This window comes from Terrapene carolina, unplaced genomic scaffold (genome assembly GCF_002925995.2).
Source record: "Terrapene carolina triunguis isolate 2854851 unplaced genomic scaffold, T_m_triunguis-2.0 Scaffold48, whole genome shotgun sequence".
Taxonomy (NCBI): Eukaryota; Metazoa; Chordata; order Testudines; family Emydidae; genus Terrapene; species Terrapene triunguis.
In genome coordinates, this window is record NW_020664399.1 from 5,929,689 (window position 1) to 5,953,534 (window position 23,846).

The window sequence follows — 23,846 nt, forward strand, 5'->3', positions numbered from 1 at the left end:
AGCTTAATTGTATGTTTTAAAAGTCTGTCTATATAGCTGACCCTTTAAAATTTGTAGTTAGTGCATGTTTATGAGCATTACTACATAGTCTATTGAAGATGTTTTAATTAATGTAAGCCCTGTGGCCTGAAGACTTAGACTGAAAGGAGGTCAGTACAATCGTCTGTTGGTGAAATGGGAGTAGGTGCTTAAGAGCTGGGACTCCACTGGCAAGGGAGTTGGAGAGCTGGCATCTGTTGGAGAGCAAAGAGAGTAGATGGAAAGGGCCAGGCCTCATTTTACATTTCAGTTTTGTGATGGTTCGGTGCATTGTGGTTAAAATTCAGTTACATTTTGAGTATGGGGGACAACAACATGGAATTGACGTTGTTGGGAAATGAAAGGCCATGACACTGATATTAAATATGCCTGGTCTCACCCTAACTGACACTGCTGTCAGGCGCTATTGGGTCAGGAAGCCTGGACAAAGCAGGGGGGGGGAGTGGGAGGAAAAAGACTGTTTTCTGCTATTGGGAGAGCCTGTCTAGTGGTAAGGGCTCTGTCAAGGTCCTAGATATCAATGATCTCTCTCTAAGAGCTGAGCCAAGCCTGCTGTATTGTGGAGTGTGCAGACTGGTGGCAACTTCAAGGCAACAGATGGTACAGGGCAGCAGTGGCAGTAGCTGCAAGGTGGTGGATGGTGCCAAGTGGCAGCAGCAGCAGTTGTTCTATGGTGACAGATGGCTCAGAGTGGTGGTGGCACCTTCGAGGGATGGACGGTGTGGAGCAGCAGCAGAGTTAGGCAGCTTGGTCTGAAACCTCAGAAAAAGCAGTAGCCTACCCAAGTGATTCTGGGGTGGGCCTCCCTACCTAGCAATTAAAATAGAAATCATCCCCAGCTGAGCTGGTTAGTTGGGCCTCTAACCAGCCCCACAGCACTGACCTATTAGAATCCTTGAACTTCTCCAATCCAGGGCAGCTAACCATGAGTAGGAGCTGGGGAGCAGTTCCAGCACATGTATGACATCTAAAAGACATCAGCCACTCCCAATGGCCAAAGGAGGACTGAGGTCGGGATTAGTGTTCAGACACTTTAGAAAATGGAACCTGGAGCTGTTTACTTCTGCCAACACCTGGAAGAATATTTAATATAATGTTGCAACAGCTAAATTTTGTTTTGGTTGGAAAATTGGATAGAGTTTATCCATCCATTTCATAGTGATGGCTAATGGAAAAATATAACTGCAGTAAGATTTGACCCTGTCACTTTAAATACCAGTAGAGTACCATATCCAGTAAATAGGACAGCAGATTTGTTACAGTGGGGAAAAAAAGATAGTGTGATTTACTTTTTTCTATTTCTCCATGATATTTTTCTCTGTCCGTGACTCACCCCATAGCAACATATGCTTTTCGGCCCCTGTCCCATGGTGCTCAGCCTAGCTTCCCACTCTGGGCATTATGACCTGGTGCACCAGTCATACCACCACTCAGGTTTAGCCTGGCCTCCCTCTGCCATGACAGGGAGGGATGGGGAGGCAGATCAAACCTGAGCCCGCACACCTGTTAGATTACAATGTCTGGAGTGAAGACCTGGGCCCAGCCTCACGGGAGGTAGGAGTGACTCTTCATCTGTTCCCTACCATCATGTCCGGGCTGGGATTAGGGTTGTGGTCCCAGGAGTGGAGAGTGCTGAGTAGAATGGTTGTTGCCCCCATGGTGAGATAAGAAGGAGGACATTCCTTATCAAAATCAGGCAGCTGTCCCAGCACATGTATGGCTCTTACTAAATTTACTGTTAGTGCTCTGGGATTTTTGATAAAATTCAGCCCTATCAATAAGTTATGCAATGTCTAGAGAAAAACACACAAAGCTTTCAGGTATTAAAATATTAGCTACCAGAGGGTGTTTTTACTAAAATTTTAAGGCCAGACTTCTAAAGCTCCAATTGTGCACACCAGGGCTTTTTATGTTCTTTTTCATTTGAAAAACCAGACAACCATGAATCAAACTTCAATATTCATTCATAATTATACCCACTTGTGTATGCCTATGCAAATTTTGCTCTCACATAAAAAGGTGTCTTGGAACTGAGTCCAAAATCGAAATTAATATAACTTTCATAAAAGGGCTTCTGAATGCATTAATTCCACCCCAACAAATGGCCTAATCTTGCTTCCCTTGAAAGCAATGGGAGTTTGGACATTGACTTCAACAGAAGTAGGCCAGTAATCAGGACAACGAGGCTTACCTTGAGGCATTGCTGCTTGACTGAAGAGGAAGACAAATGTCTATAACATTAAGCTTTAGCTTGTCTGCTGCATTATTATTATTATTATTGACCTTTCAACAAAACCAGAACAAGTTTTGGCTTTTGTGTTTATTACGATAGTGCTTAAGTATTAAAAAGCATGAAAATGGCAGCAGCCTAAGGGCCACTATAGCTATCCTAGGCACTGCACAAACACAGAGTAGTAGATGGTCCCGGCCCTGAGGAACTTAGAATCTGTATATACCATCTAGACCCAGAGTGGGGGACGGGGTATAACACACAGAGTGAACTATGAGATGGTGACAAATATCATGTTAGTGAAATGGTTTTTTGGGGGTGGGGAGGAGAGTTAAGCTAGGAAGGAGACCAGCTAAATGAAAAGAAAAGGGAAGGGAAGAAAAGGGTGAAGGAGTGGCCAGGGGAGAAGAGGGAAAGGTGTGGAGTGAAGCTCAGGTGTAGAGAGACCATTGGAGAGGGGAAGGAAGGGGTTGGAGCAAACAGCCAATCAGAACAGGGAAGATAAAGGCCACTTAAAATTGTTGAAAGTTCTGTGAATACTGTCTAAAGGTCCCTGTTCTGGCTGCTTGTGATCCTACCAGTTGTAGTCTCAGGGTGGCTTCTCTCTGCAATTTTTCCACAGGGATGCATGGCTGGGGCATTGCTCCTAGACTGGGGGTGTGCTGGAGGGTTCCCCTGCATAGTTCTGGGTCCAGGAGAGGCGGGGATCCTAGTGTTAATACATTTTAGTGAAGCCAAGCTCCTCTCTATGCATTAAGAATAGGGTCTCAGAGCTCTTTTGAGTTGCTGGCACTAAGATTCAATCATATATCATGATACTACAATATGTCTACTGAAACTAATTTGCAACTTTAGGAGTTCAGTTCAGCAGGCCCATATTGGCCTGGTTCACATTATCACTCCCCTGACGCTCAACCGAACCGGGAAGGTGCTGGACTCTAATTGCGCTGGATCACCGTCTTGCAACTCTCCCACTGTTTTTCCTTTGGCTTATCAAAGTTTTTCATATATTGCTCTTTACATATAGATAGATTAGACCAAACCTACAAACCTTTAATTAAAAAAAAGAAGTGTCAACATAGGCAGCTTTGACTACATATGATAGAGACCTACGGAAGACTTCACCAAGGCAGTGGTTCAGTCACTCTTGACTGGAAAGGGCTGGGTGAATTCATAGCCCACCTAAAGGCAGGACAGGAGACATTCACAGTATTGAGAGAAGCTGGAGGGCTTCCTGCTTGGGGTTGCAGGAGAGCCACCTTCTTGTTGGTTTTTAACTGCACAGTACATTTGGTGTCAACTTATTCAGCTTTGCAAAATTTTGCAAAGAGAAACATTCTCAAGGGATTCCATCAGCACTACTAGATTAGGAACAAACCTTTGCTCTCTTGTGAGTTAGCAACACACCGGTAATTATTCATATCTGTACTGTGGTACATGCATTATTTGCTGGCCTAGTTGAGGGGTACTGTGTAATTACACACTGCCTGCCTTCTCCCTCCCTCTCAGGAGGCGTAGATGTGAGGACACAGTCTGGCTTCCGTGATTAAGAGAGAATTCCCAAGTGTAAAAAATTAGTTGGGTCAGCATCCCCATTTGATACATTACCTGTATGGCTTTGTAGTATGCATGAACTAAGTAGTAAAAGATTGCTCAGATACTTTTTTCACTATTTTTTTCCCTTTTGACGTAACATGATGAAATCTGCTTTTCAGCAAGAAAAAAAATTATGAGCCGAATAACAAGAAATGTCAAGTCAGACTAGGCTCAGCTATTTCTTAGTGGTACCTCATTGATTTAGATTAAGGAGTAAATTTTGTAAGTGGTGTACAGGAGGTACAATCACAAATCTTATTATTAGTTAATGAGATTTGAGCTCCACGTGGAAAGTTATTGCTAAAAGAAAAGAGAAACTTGACATCGACCAACAGGGTTTTATTTATTGTGCCCCCACTTAGCTTTAACTCTGTTGTCTGAGTTTTCTCCAAATATTTATGGAGAATAACACAAAAATCATTGTTGCAGCATTGCTCTGTACATGCACAATTTTAACAACCATAAAGCAAAGGAACACAAGAGACTGAATTTCCTACCTCTTTCCCTAGTAGATATACTCTTAGTGAGCTGAAAAGCACTCAGATTCATTAAGAACAAAACATTTCTTGATAAAATATTGCGCCTGGTTGTGAAGTGCATGGGACTTATATGGAGTCAAAGAAACTCTACATTACTCATTTCAGATTGTTTAGGATACATCCGTTTATTTTCAGTGACCTGACATTTTATCAGTTCCAGAAGTATAACAGCATTAAAGCTAGGGTCATTCAGATTAATCTGAAATTGGAAGCAATCTTCAACTCTATCAGAGTCAGATCCCTGAAGATGTACTATGTAACCACGCTTCCATCATGCTCCCATACTAGTACCTTCATAGCATGTGAAAGCGCTTAATGGTGCTACCTTGAGACCATACTTCTAAAGTAAAAACAATGAACACAAATAATGTAGATTTCTGACAACACAGGAAAAAAAGCATCAACAGAGTATAACTTATGAAAACAAAACTTCCCATTTTTTTTCTCAAAAATTCTTCTTTGTAAAGAAAAATGTGAATTAATATTGGATAATAAGGACTGCTTGTGAAAAAGACCAGAATGACCATTCAGGGAGAGATCTGGCCTGCCTTTAGATTATAATGTTCCACTGTAATGGATTTGCTGTGACACCTTTCTTTTGGTAAATTGTTATTTTCGGTTCTGCCTGAATACAGTCCTGCATGTATTCACTGCACCACTATATTGAAATCAACCTGGATTAGCAGTCTGTTCAGCCTATTCCCTAACACTCTGGAGACCTTCTGTGGTCCTCCAGAGCCAAAATGAAACATGGGACAAGCAGGACAAACAAGCTTATACAGAAACTAGTTACACTGCAGAAGCATTTGTCACAAATGGGCAGTCTCCCAGGGCTATGGAGAATAGGGACTGACAGGAAAAACATGCTGATTTCAGAGCAATCTGATTTCCTGTTTTTTTTGTTTTTTTTACCAGTAGCAGTGTGGGCGGGGAGAGGTGAATGTCTGGGCCTTGTGTGGAGAGTGGCAGTGCAAAAATTCAGCACATGCTTGTTCTATAAAGTGGCTAAACATACAGATTTAGCAAGAAATGCTTTTGTATAAGACTTGGTACATGTAATCAGAGATAGGTGCTGACTTTTGTAAAGGGCAGGTGATTATGGGGAACTACCAGAGATACAGCAGATCAATCCCTTTCTGTTCTCAATCAGCACTAGGTCAGTTTTTAGCTATTTCTCCGTTTGGTCACATTTAGCCAAGTATAGCCATGAAGTGGTATGATTTAGCCACAGGACAAGTCCTGTGTTGTAAGGCCAGTGAGAGTGCAGGTTTCACTATAGCACCCTATCAACATCCCTCAACCCTAACCTGGCTGAAACTTGTAAGACTGGTGTGAGATCAATTAGATTCAATGTTGGTGGACTTTGCAAATCAAAGTTAGTGTGTCTAATCACAGATCTATATAAACTGTCAATCTCAGCTGAGTTTGCCTGAAACTCAGCCTACGCCCCACAGAAGTAAATAGCCCAAAACAGTGATTCTTTAGTTACGATGCAAGGAGTTCAGGAATGTTTCAGGCTGCAGGCACAAAGAAAGGCAAAATGGTTTTCTACACCACAGCTGTCAATAGCACAAATTAGCAACCTACCCAGTTCTTAGTCTATGTTGTGAGTATGCAGGAGAATGGCAGACGGAGGAGGTATTTGCAGTGTTCATGGAAAAAGGGGGGGTCAGGGCAATCCAGGGCCGCCGGGGGGGGGGGCAAGTGGGGCAATTTGCCCCATGCCCCGGGCTCCGCAGGGGCCCCCACGAGAATGTCGGGGGCTCCCCGCCGCCTCCGCCTTCCCCCATCCCCCGGCACCTCAGCGCGCCGCATCCAGGAGCGGCCCTGGACAGCACTGCAGCGGCGTGGCTCCAGCGGGCACTGAGCTCCTCCCGCTCAGAGCCACGTGGTAAGGGGGTGGGGCTGCAAGCTGCAGCCAAGTGGCGGGAGCTCAGGTCCCGTTGGAGCCACTCCACTGCAGCGCTGTCCAGGGCCGCTCCTGGATGCGGCGCGCTGAGGCTCCGGGAGAGGGGAGAGGTGGGGGTAAGCAGCATGGTAAGGGGGCTGGGGCCAGAGGGGTTGGATAAGGGGCAGGGAGTCCCGGGGACAGTCAGGGGACAGGGAGGGGGCAGAGGTTCTGTGGGGGGGCGGTCAGGGGACAGGGATCGTGGGCGGTCAGGGGGTCTGTCAGGACTCGGCGGGGGGGTGGATAGGGATCAGGGCAGTCAGGGGACAGTGAGCAGGGTGGGGTCCCAGGGTGGTGGGTGGGGGGAGGCTCGGGGGGGGGCGGTCAGGGGACAAGGAGCAGGATGGGTCGGGGATTCTGAGGGGGGCAGTCGGGCAGCAGGAAGTAGGTGGGGGTCGTATAGGGGGCAGGGCCAGGCTGTTTGGGGAGGCACAGCCTGCCCTACCCTAAAGCTCATTCAGCAGTTTGAGGCTTGCAGATAGCTATTTAACACAAAGAGCCAAGCTGTTATCTTTTCCCTTAGGGCTACCATCTCTTTCACTTCTCAAATGCCAAATTATAGTCTACATTTAATTTCAGTGCCATAGGGAGATTCATGTCAGGGGAGGGCAGCTTCATTTAAAATTAGCCACTTTAGATTAACAGTGATCGAGCCAAGAGAGCCATGGGGGAGGGATCACATGAGAAGAGCAATATCCTACACCACCTACCTCCTTCCCAACCATACCAAGGGAGACCCCCCCCCTCCCCTGCATTCCCTGAGGCTCCAGAGGGGTTAATTGAGTGGTTCTCAAACTTTTGTACTGGTGGCCCCTTTCACATAGCAAACCTCTGAGTGTGACCCCCCCTTATAAATTAAAAACACTTTTTTATATATTTAACACTATTATAAATGCTGGAGGCAAAGCGGGGTTTGAGGTGGAGGCTGACAGCTCACGACCCCCAGTAATAACCTCGTGACCCCCTGAGGGGTCCCGACCCCCAGTTTGAGAACCCCTGGGTTAATTTAATTTTAGCACCCTGTGTCCATTCACAATGCATGTGCTATTTTGAGCATTTCAGTTTTCACAACATAGGCTCATCCCAGATTCTGGAACAAGCTCAAATGCTCAGTTCATGGAGTGTGTACATAAGCTATACTAAAGACAAGCCCACAGTAACTGTCTCCAGTTTGTGAGGAAACAGATAAATTCATGGAGGTTAAGTCCATTAATGGCTATTAGCTAGGATGGGTAAGGAATGGTGTCCCTAGCCTCTGATTGTCAGAGAGTGGAGATGGATGGCAGGAGAGAGATCACTTGATCATTACTTGTTAGGTTCACTCCCTCTGGGGCACTTATCATTGGCCACTGTCGGTAGACAGGATACTGGGCTGGACCTTTGGTCTGACCCAGTATGGCCATTCTTATCTTCTTATGTTCTAACCTAAATGAACCCAAAGTTATGGAGACAGATATGAGTCAAGGAAGCCAGCAGAGTATCAGAAACACAGAAAAATCTCTGACTGGATGGGCTCTGGCGTTTGGTCACAAGCTGAGGTGGTTCAAAAGTTTTGGATTTTTTTTAAGCAGAATTTTTTTATTGTTTCTTTAAACAATCAAACACAGCAAGCAGCAAATATTTGGCCACACACTTCTGAAACCCCAAACCATGTTCAGGTTTTGGCAGATTAATTTCAGCTTTTCAATTAAAAAAAACACAACAAATTTAGAAGGAAAGCAGACATTGTCCGTGATTTTTTTCTGCTTTTTAAAAACCCCTAGTTTTCGATCCAAAATAGTTTAACGGAAAATATTTGTCCAACCCTTTTAATGAGCTTTAGTGCCTTTTAGCTGATGCTGAGAACCAGTGATACCTTGTAAAGGTGACTTGAAAAGAAGTTTTCTCAAAACTGGGTTTGTGCCGAAATGTGGAAGGTTTTTAAATGTTTATTTTTCCCAGGGCTGCCTGGGGTGGGGTGGGGCGGCAAGTGGGGCAATTTGCCCCGGGCCCCACAGGGGCCCCCACGAGAATATAGTATTCTATAGTATTGCAACTTTTTTTATGGAAGGGGCCCTTGAAATTGCTTTGCCCCATTCCCCCTGAATCCTCTGGGCGGCCCTGGGGCAATCTTGATACCACTGAAGATCTCAGGCCTAAAGACTAATGAAGAATCTCAGCTGGCCCCCGAAGACACTGACAAGGCCAAGGTGAGGGATGGGAATACAACCACCTGCTACATCCCACCCAGAAAGCTTCAAAAGCAAGGGATGGGATCCCAGATATTTTTGGGAGAGGGACAGGGTTGTGTGAGTGAGGAGAGAACAATGATATTTGACTGAAACTCAGCCCAGGTGTGCAACTCTTTTGGCTCAGTTGGGTTAAGCTTCACTTTCTGAGGCCCGAAACTAGGTGAGTTCTGATGTGTATTGGTTTTCACCGCAAATATTTTTCTATACCTGGAATTAGTGGATGTGTCTCCATTGATTTCTAGTCTGGACTTGGATCAGAGCCTTTATGCCCAGTCAACCCTTGGTATGCCTGCCAGAAAAGTTGTCAGCTATGATAAGAACAATGGCCTGAGATCACCATTTCATTTCACAAAGACCAGCAAACAGCCATTAGATGGTATTATAGCCAAGTCACTAACAACGGGGCAGGATCCATACTGTCTTTCAGCATAATGGCTATAAATCTCATTAACAAACCTCTGTGCCTCTAGTCATCCACAAAAGTGCTTTTATGTGTGTAAAATTATCCTTTCCTGCTGTTTCTTCAGCTATATTTTTTTTAGCTTTTCTTTTAAAAGGTAACATCTAAAGCACTGTTTGCTCACTATTAATGCCAAGTAATAGACAACCTAACAACATATCATTCCTACTGTAGCTTTCTCTTTGATCCAGATCTAATATGTTGTTGTGGGAGGAAGGTTGTATGTTTGTTTGGCAGAATTTTCAATTTATTATGAACCTTGAAATGCTAATGTTCAAAAGTAATCTAATTGAAGAGAACCATCCCTTGAAAAATAAAATGAAAACAAATATTGTGCTTCTTGTTATCTTAACCCACCAAGACATCTCAATTATTCAATCCACAATGGCATCAGAGATGTTTGGGCAAGTTTTTTGAGGTGATATTTGCCTGACTTAAGGAGAATCCAAGAAGGATGGTCAGTGTTTGATGGTTACTTGCCTATAGTCTAATATAATTTGTTATTGTACTGACAAATGTAAAAGGTAAAATAAAATAATTACTTGGCACTTACATAGTGGGCACAATTCACATTTTTTTAATCAGTTGTGATAATATTGTTTAAGTAGCTATTCCTGGTACTTATGGGAATAGTTCCTCAATACTATTACAATCTCCCCCTCATAGGACTTTGTCTTGAATAGCTTTCTTAGGGGGGGAAAAAAAACCGCATCAATTGCAGTTCATGGGAATTGTGCCAGAACAAGGACTGCAGGATCTAGGAGTCCAACTGACTATTGGGGCTCCTTATGTGCCGAAAGATAGAAACAGGCCTATACACCTTTCTTAACTGATGCCTTACTGCATTTCCCCTGGGGATATTGAGGTATCTTTGAAATAAAAAAGTCAGAAGACAAAGACAAGAGTGGTATTGAGTTCACCAAACTTTTGTCAGCCTGGTTTTAGTTTTACAAAACCAAATTTAATGTTCAGATTCAAGGCCCATTTATCTAAACTTCCATGGGGTGGGTAGATGGGAGGGGAAGGAAGGGCCTGCAGGAGGAAGGCTGAGGCCTGAAACTATGGAACTAGGCTTATCTGGCCTGCTGGTATCATTACCTTTGTGTGAGCTGTTGCTCAGTGACTTCATGGACTACCTGGGGAGGATGGGAAGGGAGTGCTTTTCTGCATGGGAGCCATTACACTAATGCTATGAAAAGGGGAACGTGTGTGTGTGTATATATAGTTATTTAATACCAAAAGCACCATTTACTAACACACATGAACAATACAACATATTCTCACAATAGTAAGTTCAATTAAGTTGTTGTTAAGCACTGAAAATTGATTCTGAAGTACAGCTTTTAACAGAACAGGTGAGAAGCAGTTCCCCCAAATTATTGTGGATCTGTGCTGCCTGAGAGGAGGGCAAATTAGCCACTTACAACTGGACTATTGCCTTAAATGATATAGGAGAGCTGGCTGAGCATATGTGTAACTACTTGGTGTCCTGTGCAATTACCTGATTTCTACACAGGTTTTTCAGGCATAATTTTGAAAACTGGTTTTGAAAATCTGGTCAATATTTTTGCCTATAGCAAAATATTTCTCTGGTAAGGTAAGCCATATGGGAGAGTGGTCTAATGGACAATGGGAACTCCTGAAATTGATTCTCTGTTCTGCACAATGTAGCACATACCATAGTTAATCACTGTGTGTCAGTTTCCTCAGTTGGAAAATGGGGATAATTCAGAGGAAAAAACAATCATAATTTTAAGCTAAGTTCATTACCTAACTTTGGAGTTAATAACCTGTTTATACCAAATAACATTATAGGATAAAAAAGCAAAGCATTTAAAGTATGCAAATAAACAGGTAAGGGTAAAGGGATAAAAAACACATAATCTCTTAAATAAGTGTACACTAAGAACAGCAGTAATGATTACCTGATTCAGAAGGGTCATGGGAGGATAATGTTAATTAATACTTGTTTAGCACTTTGAAAGAGTCCACTGAAGTCTACAGAAAACTCTCACTGACGTCAATGGGCTTTGGATTAGCCCCTTTTTTATTTTATTTTTTTTTAGTTTCTTGGGTTTTTTTCTTCACAATCTGAAATAAAAGCCATCTAGACTAAAAACATATGTATTTTCTCTCTTAAATGGGAAAACATAATGTCTTCCATTGACATAGTTTACACCAGAGATTTTGAAACATAAGAACATAAGAATGGCGATACTGGGTCAGACCAAAGGTCCATCCAGCCCACTATCCTGTCTACCGACAGTGGCCAATGCCAGGTGTCCCAGAGGGAGTGAACCTAACAAGTAATGATCAAGTGATCTCTCTCCTGCCATCCATCTCCACCCTCTGACAAACAGAAGCTAGGGACACCATGCATATGGAAGTTAAGCACAAATGCTAACAATATGGTTAATTTGTTTTCTGTTAATTCTAAAGATTTTAATCAAACATTTCTATGTAAGTATTTCTATAATATGTATAAAGCACCATAAAGATGTATGGTGCTTCATAGACACAAAAAAGATTATGCTCAAAAGTAACCAACCTTGTTTCAAACATTTTCATAAAAAAATGGAAAAAATAGCTTTGTTTCTGGGGAGTCAACTATACTACCATGGGGGAAAAACACAACAATTTTGTTTATCCCTTCTATAGAACTTAAACAGTACGGTAGATGAGACCACCAAAGTGATAAAAATATATTGCCTGGGATAGGACATGGAGTTTGTGATGCTCTGATTAATATTTCAATACATTGCTTCTTAACATCTTGTGGAAGCACTTTTCATACTTTCTCCATCATTACAGAACCACAAATAACAACATTTTATTAACCCATCATCTTTTAATATTCTTTTCCTGATATCCCACACTTGTATTGCTCACAAGAATGTTTATTATGGAACCATAACTTGCACATCCCCATTACACACAATTCTACAGTCAATTTCTACTATGGAGAAATGCCCACTTCTTTTCAGCAAACTGTGTGCACAGGGTCTGAAACAGAAAATAAGATTTAAGATGTATCTAGATGTAATTATCCATATATATGTGATTACAAATACAAAATGTAGTTAACCCTGCCTACATTATGACTTTTCTATATGTAGTTTCTTTAGGCTAATTTTCTCTGCAGATTTTCACTTTAAAAATGAGATCTAGTCAGAAAAATAACTCTAAAATTGGGATGGTGGGATTTCACATTTGTTCATTCTGACTTCCATAACAAAACTGATCAGTTTACTGACAATGATGAAAATTTTTCAAACTTGTGTGCCTAAAAGGTGAGTTTCTGCAATTCCCACTGAAGCCAATGAAAGCTGTAGGGGCTCAGCCCTTTTGAAAGTCAAAGCACCTATTTAGGTGCCTAAATATGGATTTAAACACCTTCCTTTGAAAATATTGGCCACCACCTTTTGTATACTGTACAAACTTGCTGTGTAAGTCACCGAAAGAGAAAAAAAAAGTTACTTACCTTTCTGTAACTGTTGTTCTTCGAGGTATGTTGTACATATCCATTCCACTGTAGGTGTACAGTTGTTGGAGAAATTTTTCCATCAGTGGTACCTTCAGGGCAGCTTCAATACCCTTTGCTGTTGCATGCCACCACATGCAGGTATGAGAGGATGGAGCTGCACTTGTCAATCCTCCCTGTTCCTTCTGACCGGAAGGGAAGGATTGCAAGTCATGGACTGGACATGTGCAACAGATCTCGAAGAACAACAATCAAGGAAAGGTAGGTAGCTGTTTTTTCTTCAGTGACTGAACATATTCATTCCACTGTAGGTGACTCTCAAGTAGATTACCATGGAGGTGGGCTCGTAGTCTATCTGAACAGCGATTGTAGAACAACACATCCAAGACTGGCAGTGTTCCTGAACTGATGGGAAATGGAATAATGAACAGCAAAAGTGTAAACTGACAACCAAGTCACAGCTTGGCAAATATCTCAAATAGGTACTTGTTCGAAGAAAGCTGCTAAAGCTGCTTGTGCTCTTGTTGAATGGGCCAACACTCTAAGACAGGGATCAGCAGCCTTTGGCACGTGGCCCGTTAAGGAAATCTGCTGGCGAGCTGGGATGGTTTGTTTACCTGCAGCGTCCTTAGGTTCGGCCAATCTCAGCTCCCACTCACTGTGGTTCACCGTTCCAGACCAATGGGGGCTGTAGGAAGTGGCAGCCAGCACATCCCTCGGCCCACGCTGCTTCCCGCAGCCCCCATTGGCCTGGAACAGTGAATCGAGGCCAGTGGGAGCTGTGATCAGCTGAACCTGCGGACGCTGCAGGTAAACAAACCATCCCAGCTCGCCAGCGGATTTCCTTAACGGGTCGTGTGCCAAAGGCTGCCGATCCATGCTCTAAGAGGTGGCATGACATGAAGTAAGTGGTAGCTCAAACTCAAGAAGAAATCCAGGTGGAAACCCTCTGAGTAGAAACTGGTTGGCCTTTCACCCTGCCTCAACTGTGACAAATAGCTGAGATGAGGGTCTAAAAAAGACCTGGTGTGGTCCAAGTAGAAGACTAAAGCTTTTCTCACATCCAATGAATATGTGTGAGGATTCAGGAAGAAAGCTGGCAAATACATTGCCTGGTTAATGTGGAAACTGGAAGCCATCTTTGTCAAGAATGTTGGGTGAGGGCAGAGGTAAACATTATTCTTATGGAAAACTGTAGAAGGGGGCTCTGAGACAAAAGCTCTCAACTCACCCAAGTCCATAGAGGGGTGCAGTAGGGAGCAAGCAGCAAGAGATTCAAATGGTGACCCCATTAATGTTGTTAGTACCAGGCTGAGATCACATGGGGAAACAGGTTTTGCATCTGTGGCTATAACAAATTTAACACTTTTAGAAATCTGATAGCTATGGGATTGAGGAAAAAAGGGTGGAAGGGTGAAAAGCTGAAATACCTGCCAAATGTACTTTAATAGAACTAACTATCAGACCTTGATGCTGATGGAAGCTTGCACTGAAGAGGCATATTTTTGTTGAAACCAGATAGAAAAAAAAGTTTCCATTTGGCCAGGAGTTAGCTGTCTCCCTACCTGGGGGAAAGGATCACTAGCCTGCTAGCCAGGGCAGCTATCTGGGAGTAAGTACTGTCTCCCCAGCCAAAGGAGACTGTAAAGGAACCTCCAGCACTGGAGGCAAGTGAATGAGTGAACCCCAGAGACATTGTGGGGCTCACCCTCACCAACTGGTGGCTGCCCCACCTGAAGGAGCCTGGGACCACGACACGATGCCACCAAAGATGGGACTCTACAGGAAGGAAGCCACCAAGCAAACTGGAATAGAAAGGCCCAGTGGTGCTGGAACTAGGGGTGTTGCTGCACCCCCTGATTTGGAGTAGTAATAACAAACACCAAATACATGGTTTCCATCATTAGCACCCCCACTATAAAAATTGTTCCAGCACCCATGGAGGGCCACGCCTCAGACTGAAAGGACTGGTAAGGAGTAACCCAGGGCAGCAGATTCTGACTCCTTGCTGGGTGTCCCTGCTGTTCAGGTGTTGATGTATACAGGGCCCTCAGCTGGGACCTAGTGGAGAGGGAGGGCCTGGGTCTCCATACACCCCTGGCCTTAAAGAGTCTCCTCAACCATGCCAGGGCTGAGAGCCAAGCCCTCTAACCACTAGGCCACCCAGCCCTCCAAACCATCTATTACACTCCCTCTAGGAGGTGAGATTGGACCGACCACTGAAGAATGGTGTCATGAGAGTGGTCCCTGAAGAAGGACATGGAAGGGGATGGGAAGGGAAAAGAAAAACAAATTTAGGGCATATCCCAGACCCACTGTGGTTAGGACCCCTCGATCCAATGTGATGTGAGTCCAAGCACAGAGGAATTGAGATAGACAATTGGAAAACATTTGGGTAGGAACAGAGGGGTCTGTAGGAACTGGTATATTGCCCTCGACAAACATGTTTAGTTTGGGCTGCTGGTTTAGAGGAACCTTCTATTGCAGAGGAGGAGGAGATGGGAGGTGGTCACCTCCTATCATTCCTGCCCCTTTTTCTTGATAAGGTATAGGCCAAGGTATAAAGTTCTGATATCTGTGAGCCTGCCGGGGCTGGAATGGCTTCCTCTTTGTCCCTGATGTATAGATTCCAAGTGACTTCAGAATTGCCCTGGAATCTTACAGGCAAGTAGCCAATCATCCATCTTTTCCAGAAAGAAGGAGGGACCTTCAAAGGACAGATCTTGGATGGTCTGCTGTACTTCAGAAGGGAGATTGGAAAACTACATCTATGAACATCTCCCCATAGATATGGCAGATAACATGGATTGAGCTCCTGAGTCTGCCATGTCCAAACTGTCCTGGCCACTAGCTAGCCCTCTTCCACCATCACACTGAATTCCTGATAGATACTTCCAGTAACCTGTCTTTAAACTTCATGATGTTTTTACACAAAGTGAAGTCATCATGAATAAGAGTTTGCTGGTTAGCAATTCTAAGTTGCAGCCATCCCCTTGAATAAAGTTTACAACCAAACAAGTGCAGTCTCTTTGACTCCTTCCCCTTCAGTGTCGATGCTTGGTACTCCTGCCTCTCCCGCTTGTTAGCTGCTGCCACCACCAAAGAGCCTGGGGGATGGTGAGAGTAGAGGTATTCAAACCCCTTAAAAGGGACATAGTATCTCCTCTCTGACCATTTTGCTGTAGGAAGGAGGGATCTGCCAGGGTGTTTTGATCAGCTCCAGAATTGCTTCATTAATCAGAAGTGCTACACTGGAGGGCCCTATCGAAGCTAATATGCCCACTAGCATGTGGGATTTCTTGCAGATCTCATGCACCTGAATGTGTAACACTGAGGTTACCCTTTTAGGCAGTTCTTGGTGAGTTCTTGTAATCCTCTGGTGGCAGTGAATCGCTCACCATCTCTACAGTCTCATCTGGTGATAAGGATGAAGACACACCAAGTTGTTGAGGATAATGTTGTCTGTGGTGCTGATAATCTTGGTTCATCCTTGAGGAAGTCAACTCAAGTAGGTGAGGGGAAGTTCTAGCAGGGGGAGGGTCACTCCAAAGTGTCCACAAGGGCCACTGACATGGTGGTGGTGGGCCCCATGCTTGCACAGACCATTGCCCCTTATTTTTTATCTATCTAGTTTTTGCATATTTGCTGAGCCCAGCAACAGTGTTTTTAGTGGCCAAATGGAGCTCTCAGAGCCCACCACTGAATTTGGTTAGCGGGCACTCCTCCACAGTGTGTATTTAATCATTATTTAATCTGTGCCATAGCTGCCGCTTGGATTGTCTCAAAGACCCCGACGGTGCTGGTTGGCTGCACAGAGCCCTGGTCCAGTATGGAATCTGTCAAGAAGGGCCCTGATATGGCAGGTTGAAACTGGGTGATATTGAGATATGCCCACTCCTGGGACTGACCCCAAGGCTGTGATGGAGGGAATGCATCCCATCTGACATGGAACACACAAGACCTCATCTCCAAGTCTAAAGAAGATAACTCAGAGTAATGTGATAATAGTGGAGCAGATCCTGTGTGGACAGGAAAGAGTTGAGACTGGGGTTGGCAGTACCAGAGATATTAACAGTGGTTTGCCTCTGGATTTTACCAGCCTCTTTGATACCAGAAGTGTAGAGGGTATTGATACCATATGCTCTGAGGAGCTAGTGTAGGAAACACAGTCACTGGTATTGGCTGAAACCCTTCCTGCTCCCATGAAGACACTGGTACCAAAAAGTTGAGTAGTTCTCCAGCAGCTGCATATGCTTCCATTGTTGTCAGTACCCAGAATTAGGTTTTGAGTTTGATGTCTTTGCATAGGAACTTCAGGTGTCGGCCTCAATGCCCTGCACAGGTTCCGGAGTCAAGTCTGGTGAACATTTCTCCTCAAGAGTCTCTCCCAGAGTCTTTACCTCTAGATGGCTTTGGTACCAATGATCTTGCTAAATGGGGGACTGACTCTTTGGAAGATCCGTGTCTTTTCTTCAGTACTGGAGCCATACAATGAAGTGCCAAAGGGAGTATGCTCTGAACCCGATGGCTCTGGTGGAGGACGGAGGGCTGCCTCCATAAGGAGACACTTAAATCTCACTGCAAGGCTTAAATCCTTTACAATTGTGACACTTGTCACTGATGTGGGACTTCCCCAAACATTCTAGGCAGCTGAGTTGTGAGTTCCTGACTGACATCAGCTGGCAAACAATTGGCAGGACTGAAGCCCCAGAGCGAGGCATGGCTCCAGTCCCAGTACCAAGATTAAAATTTGGTCCAAAAACTGAAATCTAACATTCACTATACTTTATACTTAACTAGCTACTGAGAGAACATATGATCTATATGCAAAGAGTGAGGGAAAAACTTTCAGTATCAAGATGGGAAGCGCTCCAACAACCGTCATTGGTGGTAAGAAGGAACTGAGGAGTTCGGGGAAGATGTGCAGTGGCAGAAGGCACTTGAGCCATCCCAACAGATACTGCTGAGGGAAAAAGTTCTCTGACAACTGTGTACTCCTCTGGCACATACCTACAGTGGAATGGACATGTGCAATCACTCATAGAACAAATAAGAATTTGCAGAGAACTCAATAGAAAACGCTGAAGGGATCACTTGCAGTGTTTTTCTGCCCTCTGGTCTTCTCCTATGGCTTTCTTTGAGAGGTGGCCTGACACAATATATTTGGAGCCAGATTTCCATAACTGCTTAGTTCTCATGTAGACAAATAAGTGGCCAGATTTTCAAAAGTGATCAGTAGAACTGGTTGGAAAAACAAACAAACGTGCATTACGCTTTTTTCCACTGAGAAATGCCATTTTGTCAGCACCCAGAATGTTTTGAGTAAATGTATCAGTTTTGAAGAACATTTCTCAGGTCAGGGCAAGCTGGGGGAAGTACTAAGAAGCACCCTAGAACAGCCCAGTGGCTTGGGCAGTCAACTGGTATGTAGGAGACCTGGGTTCAAGTTTCTATTGTTCCTGCTTCAAAGCATAGCCAATATCCCAGCGGCTAGGGAATTCACTTTGGTTTATGATATGTGTCTAAGTTGGGTAATTTTCATTCCATCTCCCTAAATACCCCAGAATAATTTCTTCATACCTCCTCACAGAAAGCAAGCTGGGAAGAATGACTGCTATGTTTCCACCCAGAGGTTGCTGAATTTCTATGAAGCACTTTTGTATATACCCTTCATCCAGAAAACAACTGATATAAGGTATGATTATTAATGAAGACAGTCTCCTGCAATGATAAAACATTTCAAAATTAACCTACACATTCTGCTGTTAATGGCCAGCCAGCACTTAAAGCTGAAGGTAGGGAAAAATAACCCTATTTCATTAACTGAATAAGAATAGACTAATAACACCATCTTTACAAGATACAAATAATATTGATCTTCTAACCACTATTTGGTAAATAATTGCCATTTATGTTCTGGGAATACGTGTACTATACCACAGTACTATATTTTATCTATTGACAAATTATCTAAATACTATAGTTATTCATTGCATAATGCCGAGGAACATTCTTTTTTTGTTTGTTTACCTGCTTTGATGTTGTTGATGGCTCAATCTATCTTGTTTGAGTACTGTAACAGAGGCTTTTATTTCATTCAGTCAATATTCTGAACAGCCTTTCAGAAAGCTTCATCTGACTTACGTATTTTTGTGAGAGCTAAAAATAAAATCAACTCAATAAGAATATGGCAGACAAAAAAAGCAGTAAATGTTAAACATTTTGAGATGATGTATTACCTGAATGTTTGTCTCTCTCCAGATTTCTGAAAGTATTCCTCACATTTTTTTTTCAGTTTAAGTTTTAAAGGTGTCCTTGCATTCTTCAGTTTAAATAGAACTTTTCATTCTTCCAGATTCTTCATGATCAGGAACATACAATGTTGATAGCTGACTATCAAACACAAACAACTATCTAAGCCTTAGGAGTCTTCTGTGAAGACTGAATCAACTGTTGAAGAACTAAGCTGCTCTCAGTGGAAGCTTATGAGAAGTTCTGCTATGATAGGGTGGGTATTCTATTAAAAAGAATTAGCTTAAAGTTAAATGGAAAACTGAATAGAGATTTATCTACTTTTATTTATTTATATATCCTGGATTAGAGGATTTTTTAAATGTTATTATTTTAAACAAGTAGGTACATCCATAACTGTGAAATCATAGTGCTGCATTTGACTGATGGACAATGTGGCCTTGTTTACTTGCCACAGTACTGAGGCAGGAGACCAAGGTTCTAGTCTCAACGTTGCTACTGATAGGACATGCTGTACAGTCTTGGGAAAAATCACATAACTGAGCTGGGTCTCAATTAGTCTCATTTTACACATGGGGGGGGGGGAACCCTATAATACTGTTGTTACCTATCCCAAGTTGTGCTGGGAATGCTAATTTGTTAGTCTGTAATACACATTAAAATCAGTAAGTGCCATATAATAATTATTGCATAACTTCTTCCAATGCTAAGCCCAAAGGTTTCAGGCAGGGTTGGAGCTGTGCTTAGGTGTTGCACAAATATGTAGGAAGATATAGTTCCTGTGCAATGAGTTTAAAAACTAAAGCTCTGGTCCTACAAACTTTGATAGCTATTAGGTGCTTAATTTTACCACTGTGAGTAGTCTAGCTGAACATAAAGTTAAGCATGTGTGTGTTTGCAGGATCAGGGCCAAAAGGGAGGAAAGGAGAAATAGAATCATCTATAAACATTTTAGAGACAGTGGAGCTGTTGGAAAAAATGGAAAAAATAACTTAAAGAACTTTGAAATATCTAAAGCTGTTTCCATTTTACAGGGTTCAAAATGGACCCATTTTTGTTTTTAAAAATTGCAGCTTATTATTTTATTTTATTTATTGAACTGGATTTTAAGGTAACTGAAAAACTTCTATAACCATGTTGATAAAAGTGATCACAAAAATAGGCAAATAGTTTTGATAATGTTGAGAAAATATTACAAATGTTTTTGGTTTTGAAAAAAAATCATTTCAAATTTTGACTAGCTCTAATGTACACACAGACATTTGCAATTTTCTCCCTTGATAATTAAAAATACTCTGTGTAAGATAAGTGTCAACTGTTGCCATCTGCCTTCACCCCCATTACGAACTGGGTCATTTCTTAGAAGCCTCACAGCAGAGGTAAGCCTGGAGAGACTAGTGGCCCTACAGAACAGTTCAGGGAGATCATTCAGTGCCCAAGGGGCAGCATGGAAGAATGCATGAAGGTGTCTGTGTGAATAGCTGACAAACAGGAGCCTGAAGCTGAAGTAATTGATAATGGAACAGAGAAGGTAAGGGAGGGGCAGGGTAATAAGAGAAGAGAAGAAGAGTTGACAAGAGGTGGAGTTGTATAGGGCTTGGAAGATGAAGACAAGAAGCTTGAATTTAATGTGGTGAAATGGGGGAAGCCAATGGAGGATCTGGTCAGAATCAAGGGTAAATGAAATTATTTTAGCAGCATTTTGAGAGAGAAGGGCATTAAGGGAGGCAGAGAGTACAGCAGTAGCATGAGAGGCAGGTGTGGTCAATGTGTGGGTTTTTGTTTGTTTGTTTTTGAGGCTAGAGGTGAGAGACCAGAGCATATGTTGCAGGAAATACTGAGGAGGAAAGAGAGGGATGGAATCTGAGAGTGATAAGGGATGTTAGTAGCCCAGAAGAAATGTGGCTTAGGGGTGGCAAAATTAGGACGCATACAAGAAAATTGTCCTACAATTCTGCTCCATGGTTCATGTGGGAATATTGTAACAGTATAAAGTGTTGATTTGTGAATATTTATCCATGCCTCCAAACACCTCTTGATTTTACCACAATTGTGCTGGTAGAGTGAACAGTGAGTGAAATCTGGACATAGGCACACAGCCATAGCCATTACATTAAGGCCATCTGAATCTTTGGTAATAGAGGGTGAAACTGCATGACCCCTGCATGGTTTCCTTATTCAATCTTAGAAATGTTTTGGCCAGCCCCTCTCCCCCAACCTTTTCTTCCAGTATATAGCTTCAGGATACTTCTTTGACTCAAAGTATCTTCAGTGGGGTATGGGGAAGATGTCCTTTGTTCCTTTCTCCTGAAGTCTTTGGAGGCAGATGACTGACACACTGCCCTCATCTAAGGCTCTTCTATATTGGCTTGCTGGCCCATCACCCTCATCAGCAACCTTTGGAAAATGACAATAGACCTCCAATTCAAGAATGTTTCTTGACCACCCTGACCTAAAGCTGTAGAACAGAAAACTCATTGCTATACTTTGTGGAGTGGCATGCACCATGGCCCCTCAACGTCAGGACCGAAAATTCCAAATTGGAATGAGAGAGCTGCAAAACTATATGAAGGGAACCTGCATCATTTGTTTTGTTGAAATGGCTGAAACAAAACCCCTGTCTTCTTCTAAGCTCATAGCTAAATCTTGCATGTGATTTTTATGAGGCACCATGCTTTCCAAAGATAATTGAATCCATAAAAAAACAATGACCATTATCAGAAACAGGCAATATTGTTTGTAAATCCTATTCTATTATCATTTGACAGGCTTTAAGACAAATGTGTTTCCTTTCTATACAAAGAGAATAGGCAACTGGAATATGTTGTGAAGAATACATATAGGCCTCAAAAGAACATAAGAACGGCCATACTGGGTCAGACCAAAGATCCATCGAGCCCAGTATCTTGTCTATCGACAGTGGCCAATGCCAGGTGCCCCAGAGGGAGTGAACCTAACAGGTAATGATCAAGTGATCTCTCTCCTGCCATCCATCTCCACCCTCTGACAAACAGAGGCTAGGGACACCATTCCTTACCCATCCTGGCTAATAGCCATTAATGGACTTAACCTCCATGAATTTATCTAGTTCTCTTTTAAACCCTATTATAGTCCTAGCCTTCACAACCTCTCAGGCAAGGAGTTCCACAGGTTGACTGTGCACTGTGTAAAGAAGAACTTCCTTTTATTTGTTTTAAACCTGCTGCCTATTAATTTCATTTGGTGGGCCCTAGTTCTTATATTATGGGAACAAGTAAATAACTTTTCCTTATTCACTTTCTCCACACCACTCATGATTTTATACACCTCTATCATATCCCCCCTTAGTCTCCTCTTTTCCAAGCTGAAAAGTCTCAGCCTCTTTAATCTCTTCTGATACGGGACCCATTCCAAACCTCTAATCATCTTAGTTGCCCTTTTCTGAACTTTTTCTAATGCCGGTATATCTTTTTTGAGATGAGGAGACCACATCCGTACGCAGTATTCATGATGTGGGCGTACCATGGATTTATATAAGGGCAATAAGATATTCTCCATCTTATTCTCTATCCCTTTTTTAATGATTCCTAACATCCTGTTTGCTTTTTTGACTGCCGCTGCACACTGCGTGGACGAATTCAGAGAACTATCCACGATGACTCCAAGATCTCGTTCCTGATTAGTTGTAGCTAAATTAGCCCCCATCATGTTGTGTGTATAGTTGGGGTTATTTTTTCCTATGTGCATTACTTTTCATTTATCCACATTAAATTTCATTTGCCATTTTGTTGCCCAATCACTTAGTTTTATGAGATCTTTTTGAAGTTCTTCACAGTCTGCTTTGGTCTTAACTATCTTTAGCAGTTTAGTATCATCTGCAAACTTTGCCACCTCACTGTTTACCCCTTTCTTCAGATCATTTATGAATAAGTTGAATAGGATTGGTCCTAGGACTGACCCTTGGGGAACACCACTAGTTACCCCTCTCCATTCTGAAAATCTACCATTTATTCCTACCCTTTGTTCCCTGTCTTTTAACAAGTTCTCAATCCATGAAAGGATCTTCCCTCTTATCCCATGACAACTTAATTTATGTAAGTGCCTTTCGTGAGGGACCTTGTCAAAGGCTTTCTGGAAATCTAAGTACACCATGTCCACTGGATCCCCCTTGTCCACATGTTTGTTGATCCCTTCAAAGAACTCTATAGATTAGTAAGACATGATTTCCCTTTACAGAAACCATGTTGACTTTTGCCCAACAAGTTATGTTCTTCTGTGTGTCTGACAATTTTATTGTTTACTATTGTTTCAACTAATTTGCTCGGTACTGACATTAGACTTACTGGTCTGTAATTGCTGGGATCACCTGTAGAGCCCTTTTTAAATATTAGCGTTATATTAGCTATCTTCCAGTCATTGGGTACAGAAGCTGATTTAAAGGACAGGTTACAAACCATAGTTAATAGTTCCGCAATTTCACATTTGAGTTCTTTCAGAACTCTTGGGTGAATGCCATCTGGTCCCAGTGACTTGTTACTGTTAAGTTTATTAATTCCAAAACCTCCTCTAGTGACACTTCAATCTGTGACAATTCGTCGGATTTTTCACCTACAAAGGACGGCTCAGGTTTGGGAATCTCCCTAACATCCTCAGCCGTGAAGACTGAAGCAAAGAATTTGTTTAGTTTCTCCGCAATGACTTTAACGTCTTTAATTGCTCTTTTTGTATCTTGATTGTCCATGGGTCCCACTGGTTGTTTAGCAGGCTTCCTGCTTCTGCTGTACTTAAAAAACATTTTGTTATTACGTTTTGAGTTTGTGGCTAGCTGTTCTTCAAACTCCTTTTTGGCATTTCTTATTACATTTTTAGACTTAATTTGGCAGTGTTTATGCTCCTTTCAATTTACCTCACTAGGATTTGACTTCCACTTTTTAAAAGATGCCTTTTTTCTCTCACTGCTTCTTTTACATGATTCTTAAGCCACGATGGCTCTTTTTTAGTTCTTTTACTGTGTTTTTAAATTTGACTGTACATTTAAGTTGGGCCTCTATTATGGGGTCTTTGAAAAGTGTCCACGCAGCTTGCAGGGAT

At 42.6% G+C, this 23,846-nt stretch overlaps 1 protein-coding gene across 1 annotated transcript in view; it reads right to left on the bottom strand.

The window, feature by feature from the left end:
* Window positions 1–23,846, bottom strand: part of CDH12 (cadherin 12) — a gene marked incomplete at its 3' end in the record, with an annotated part of 240,956 nt that overhangs the window by 58,877 nt on the left and 158,233 nt on the right. The gene's annotated exons all lie outside the window — the stretch shown is intronic.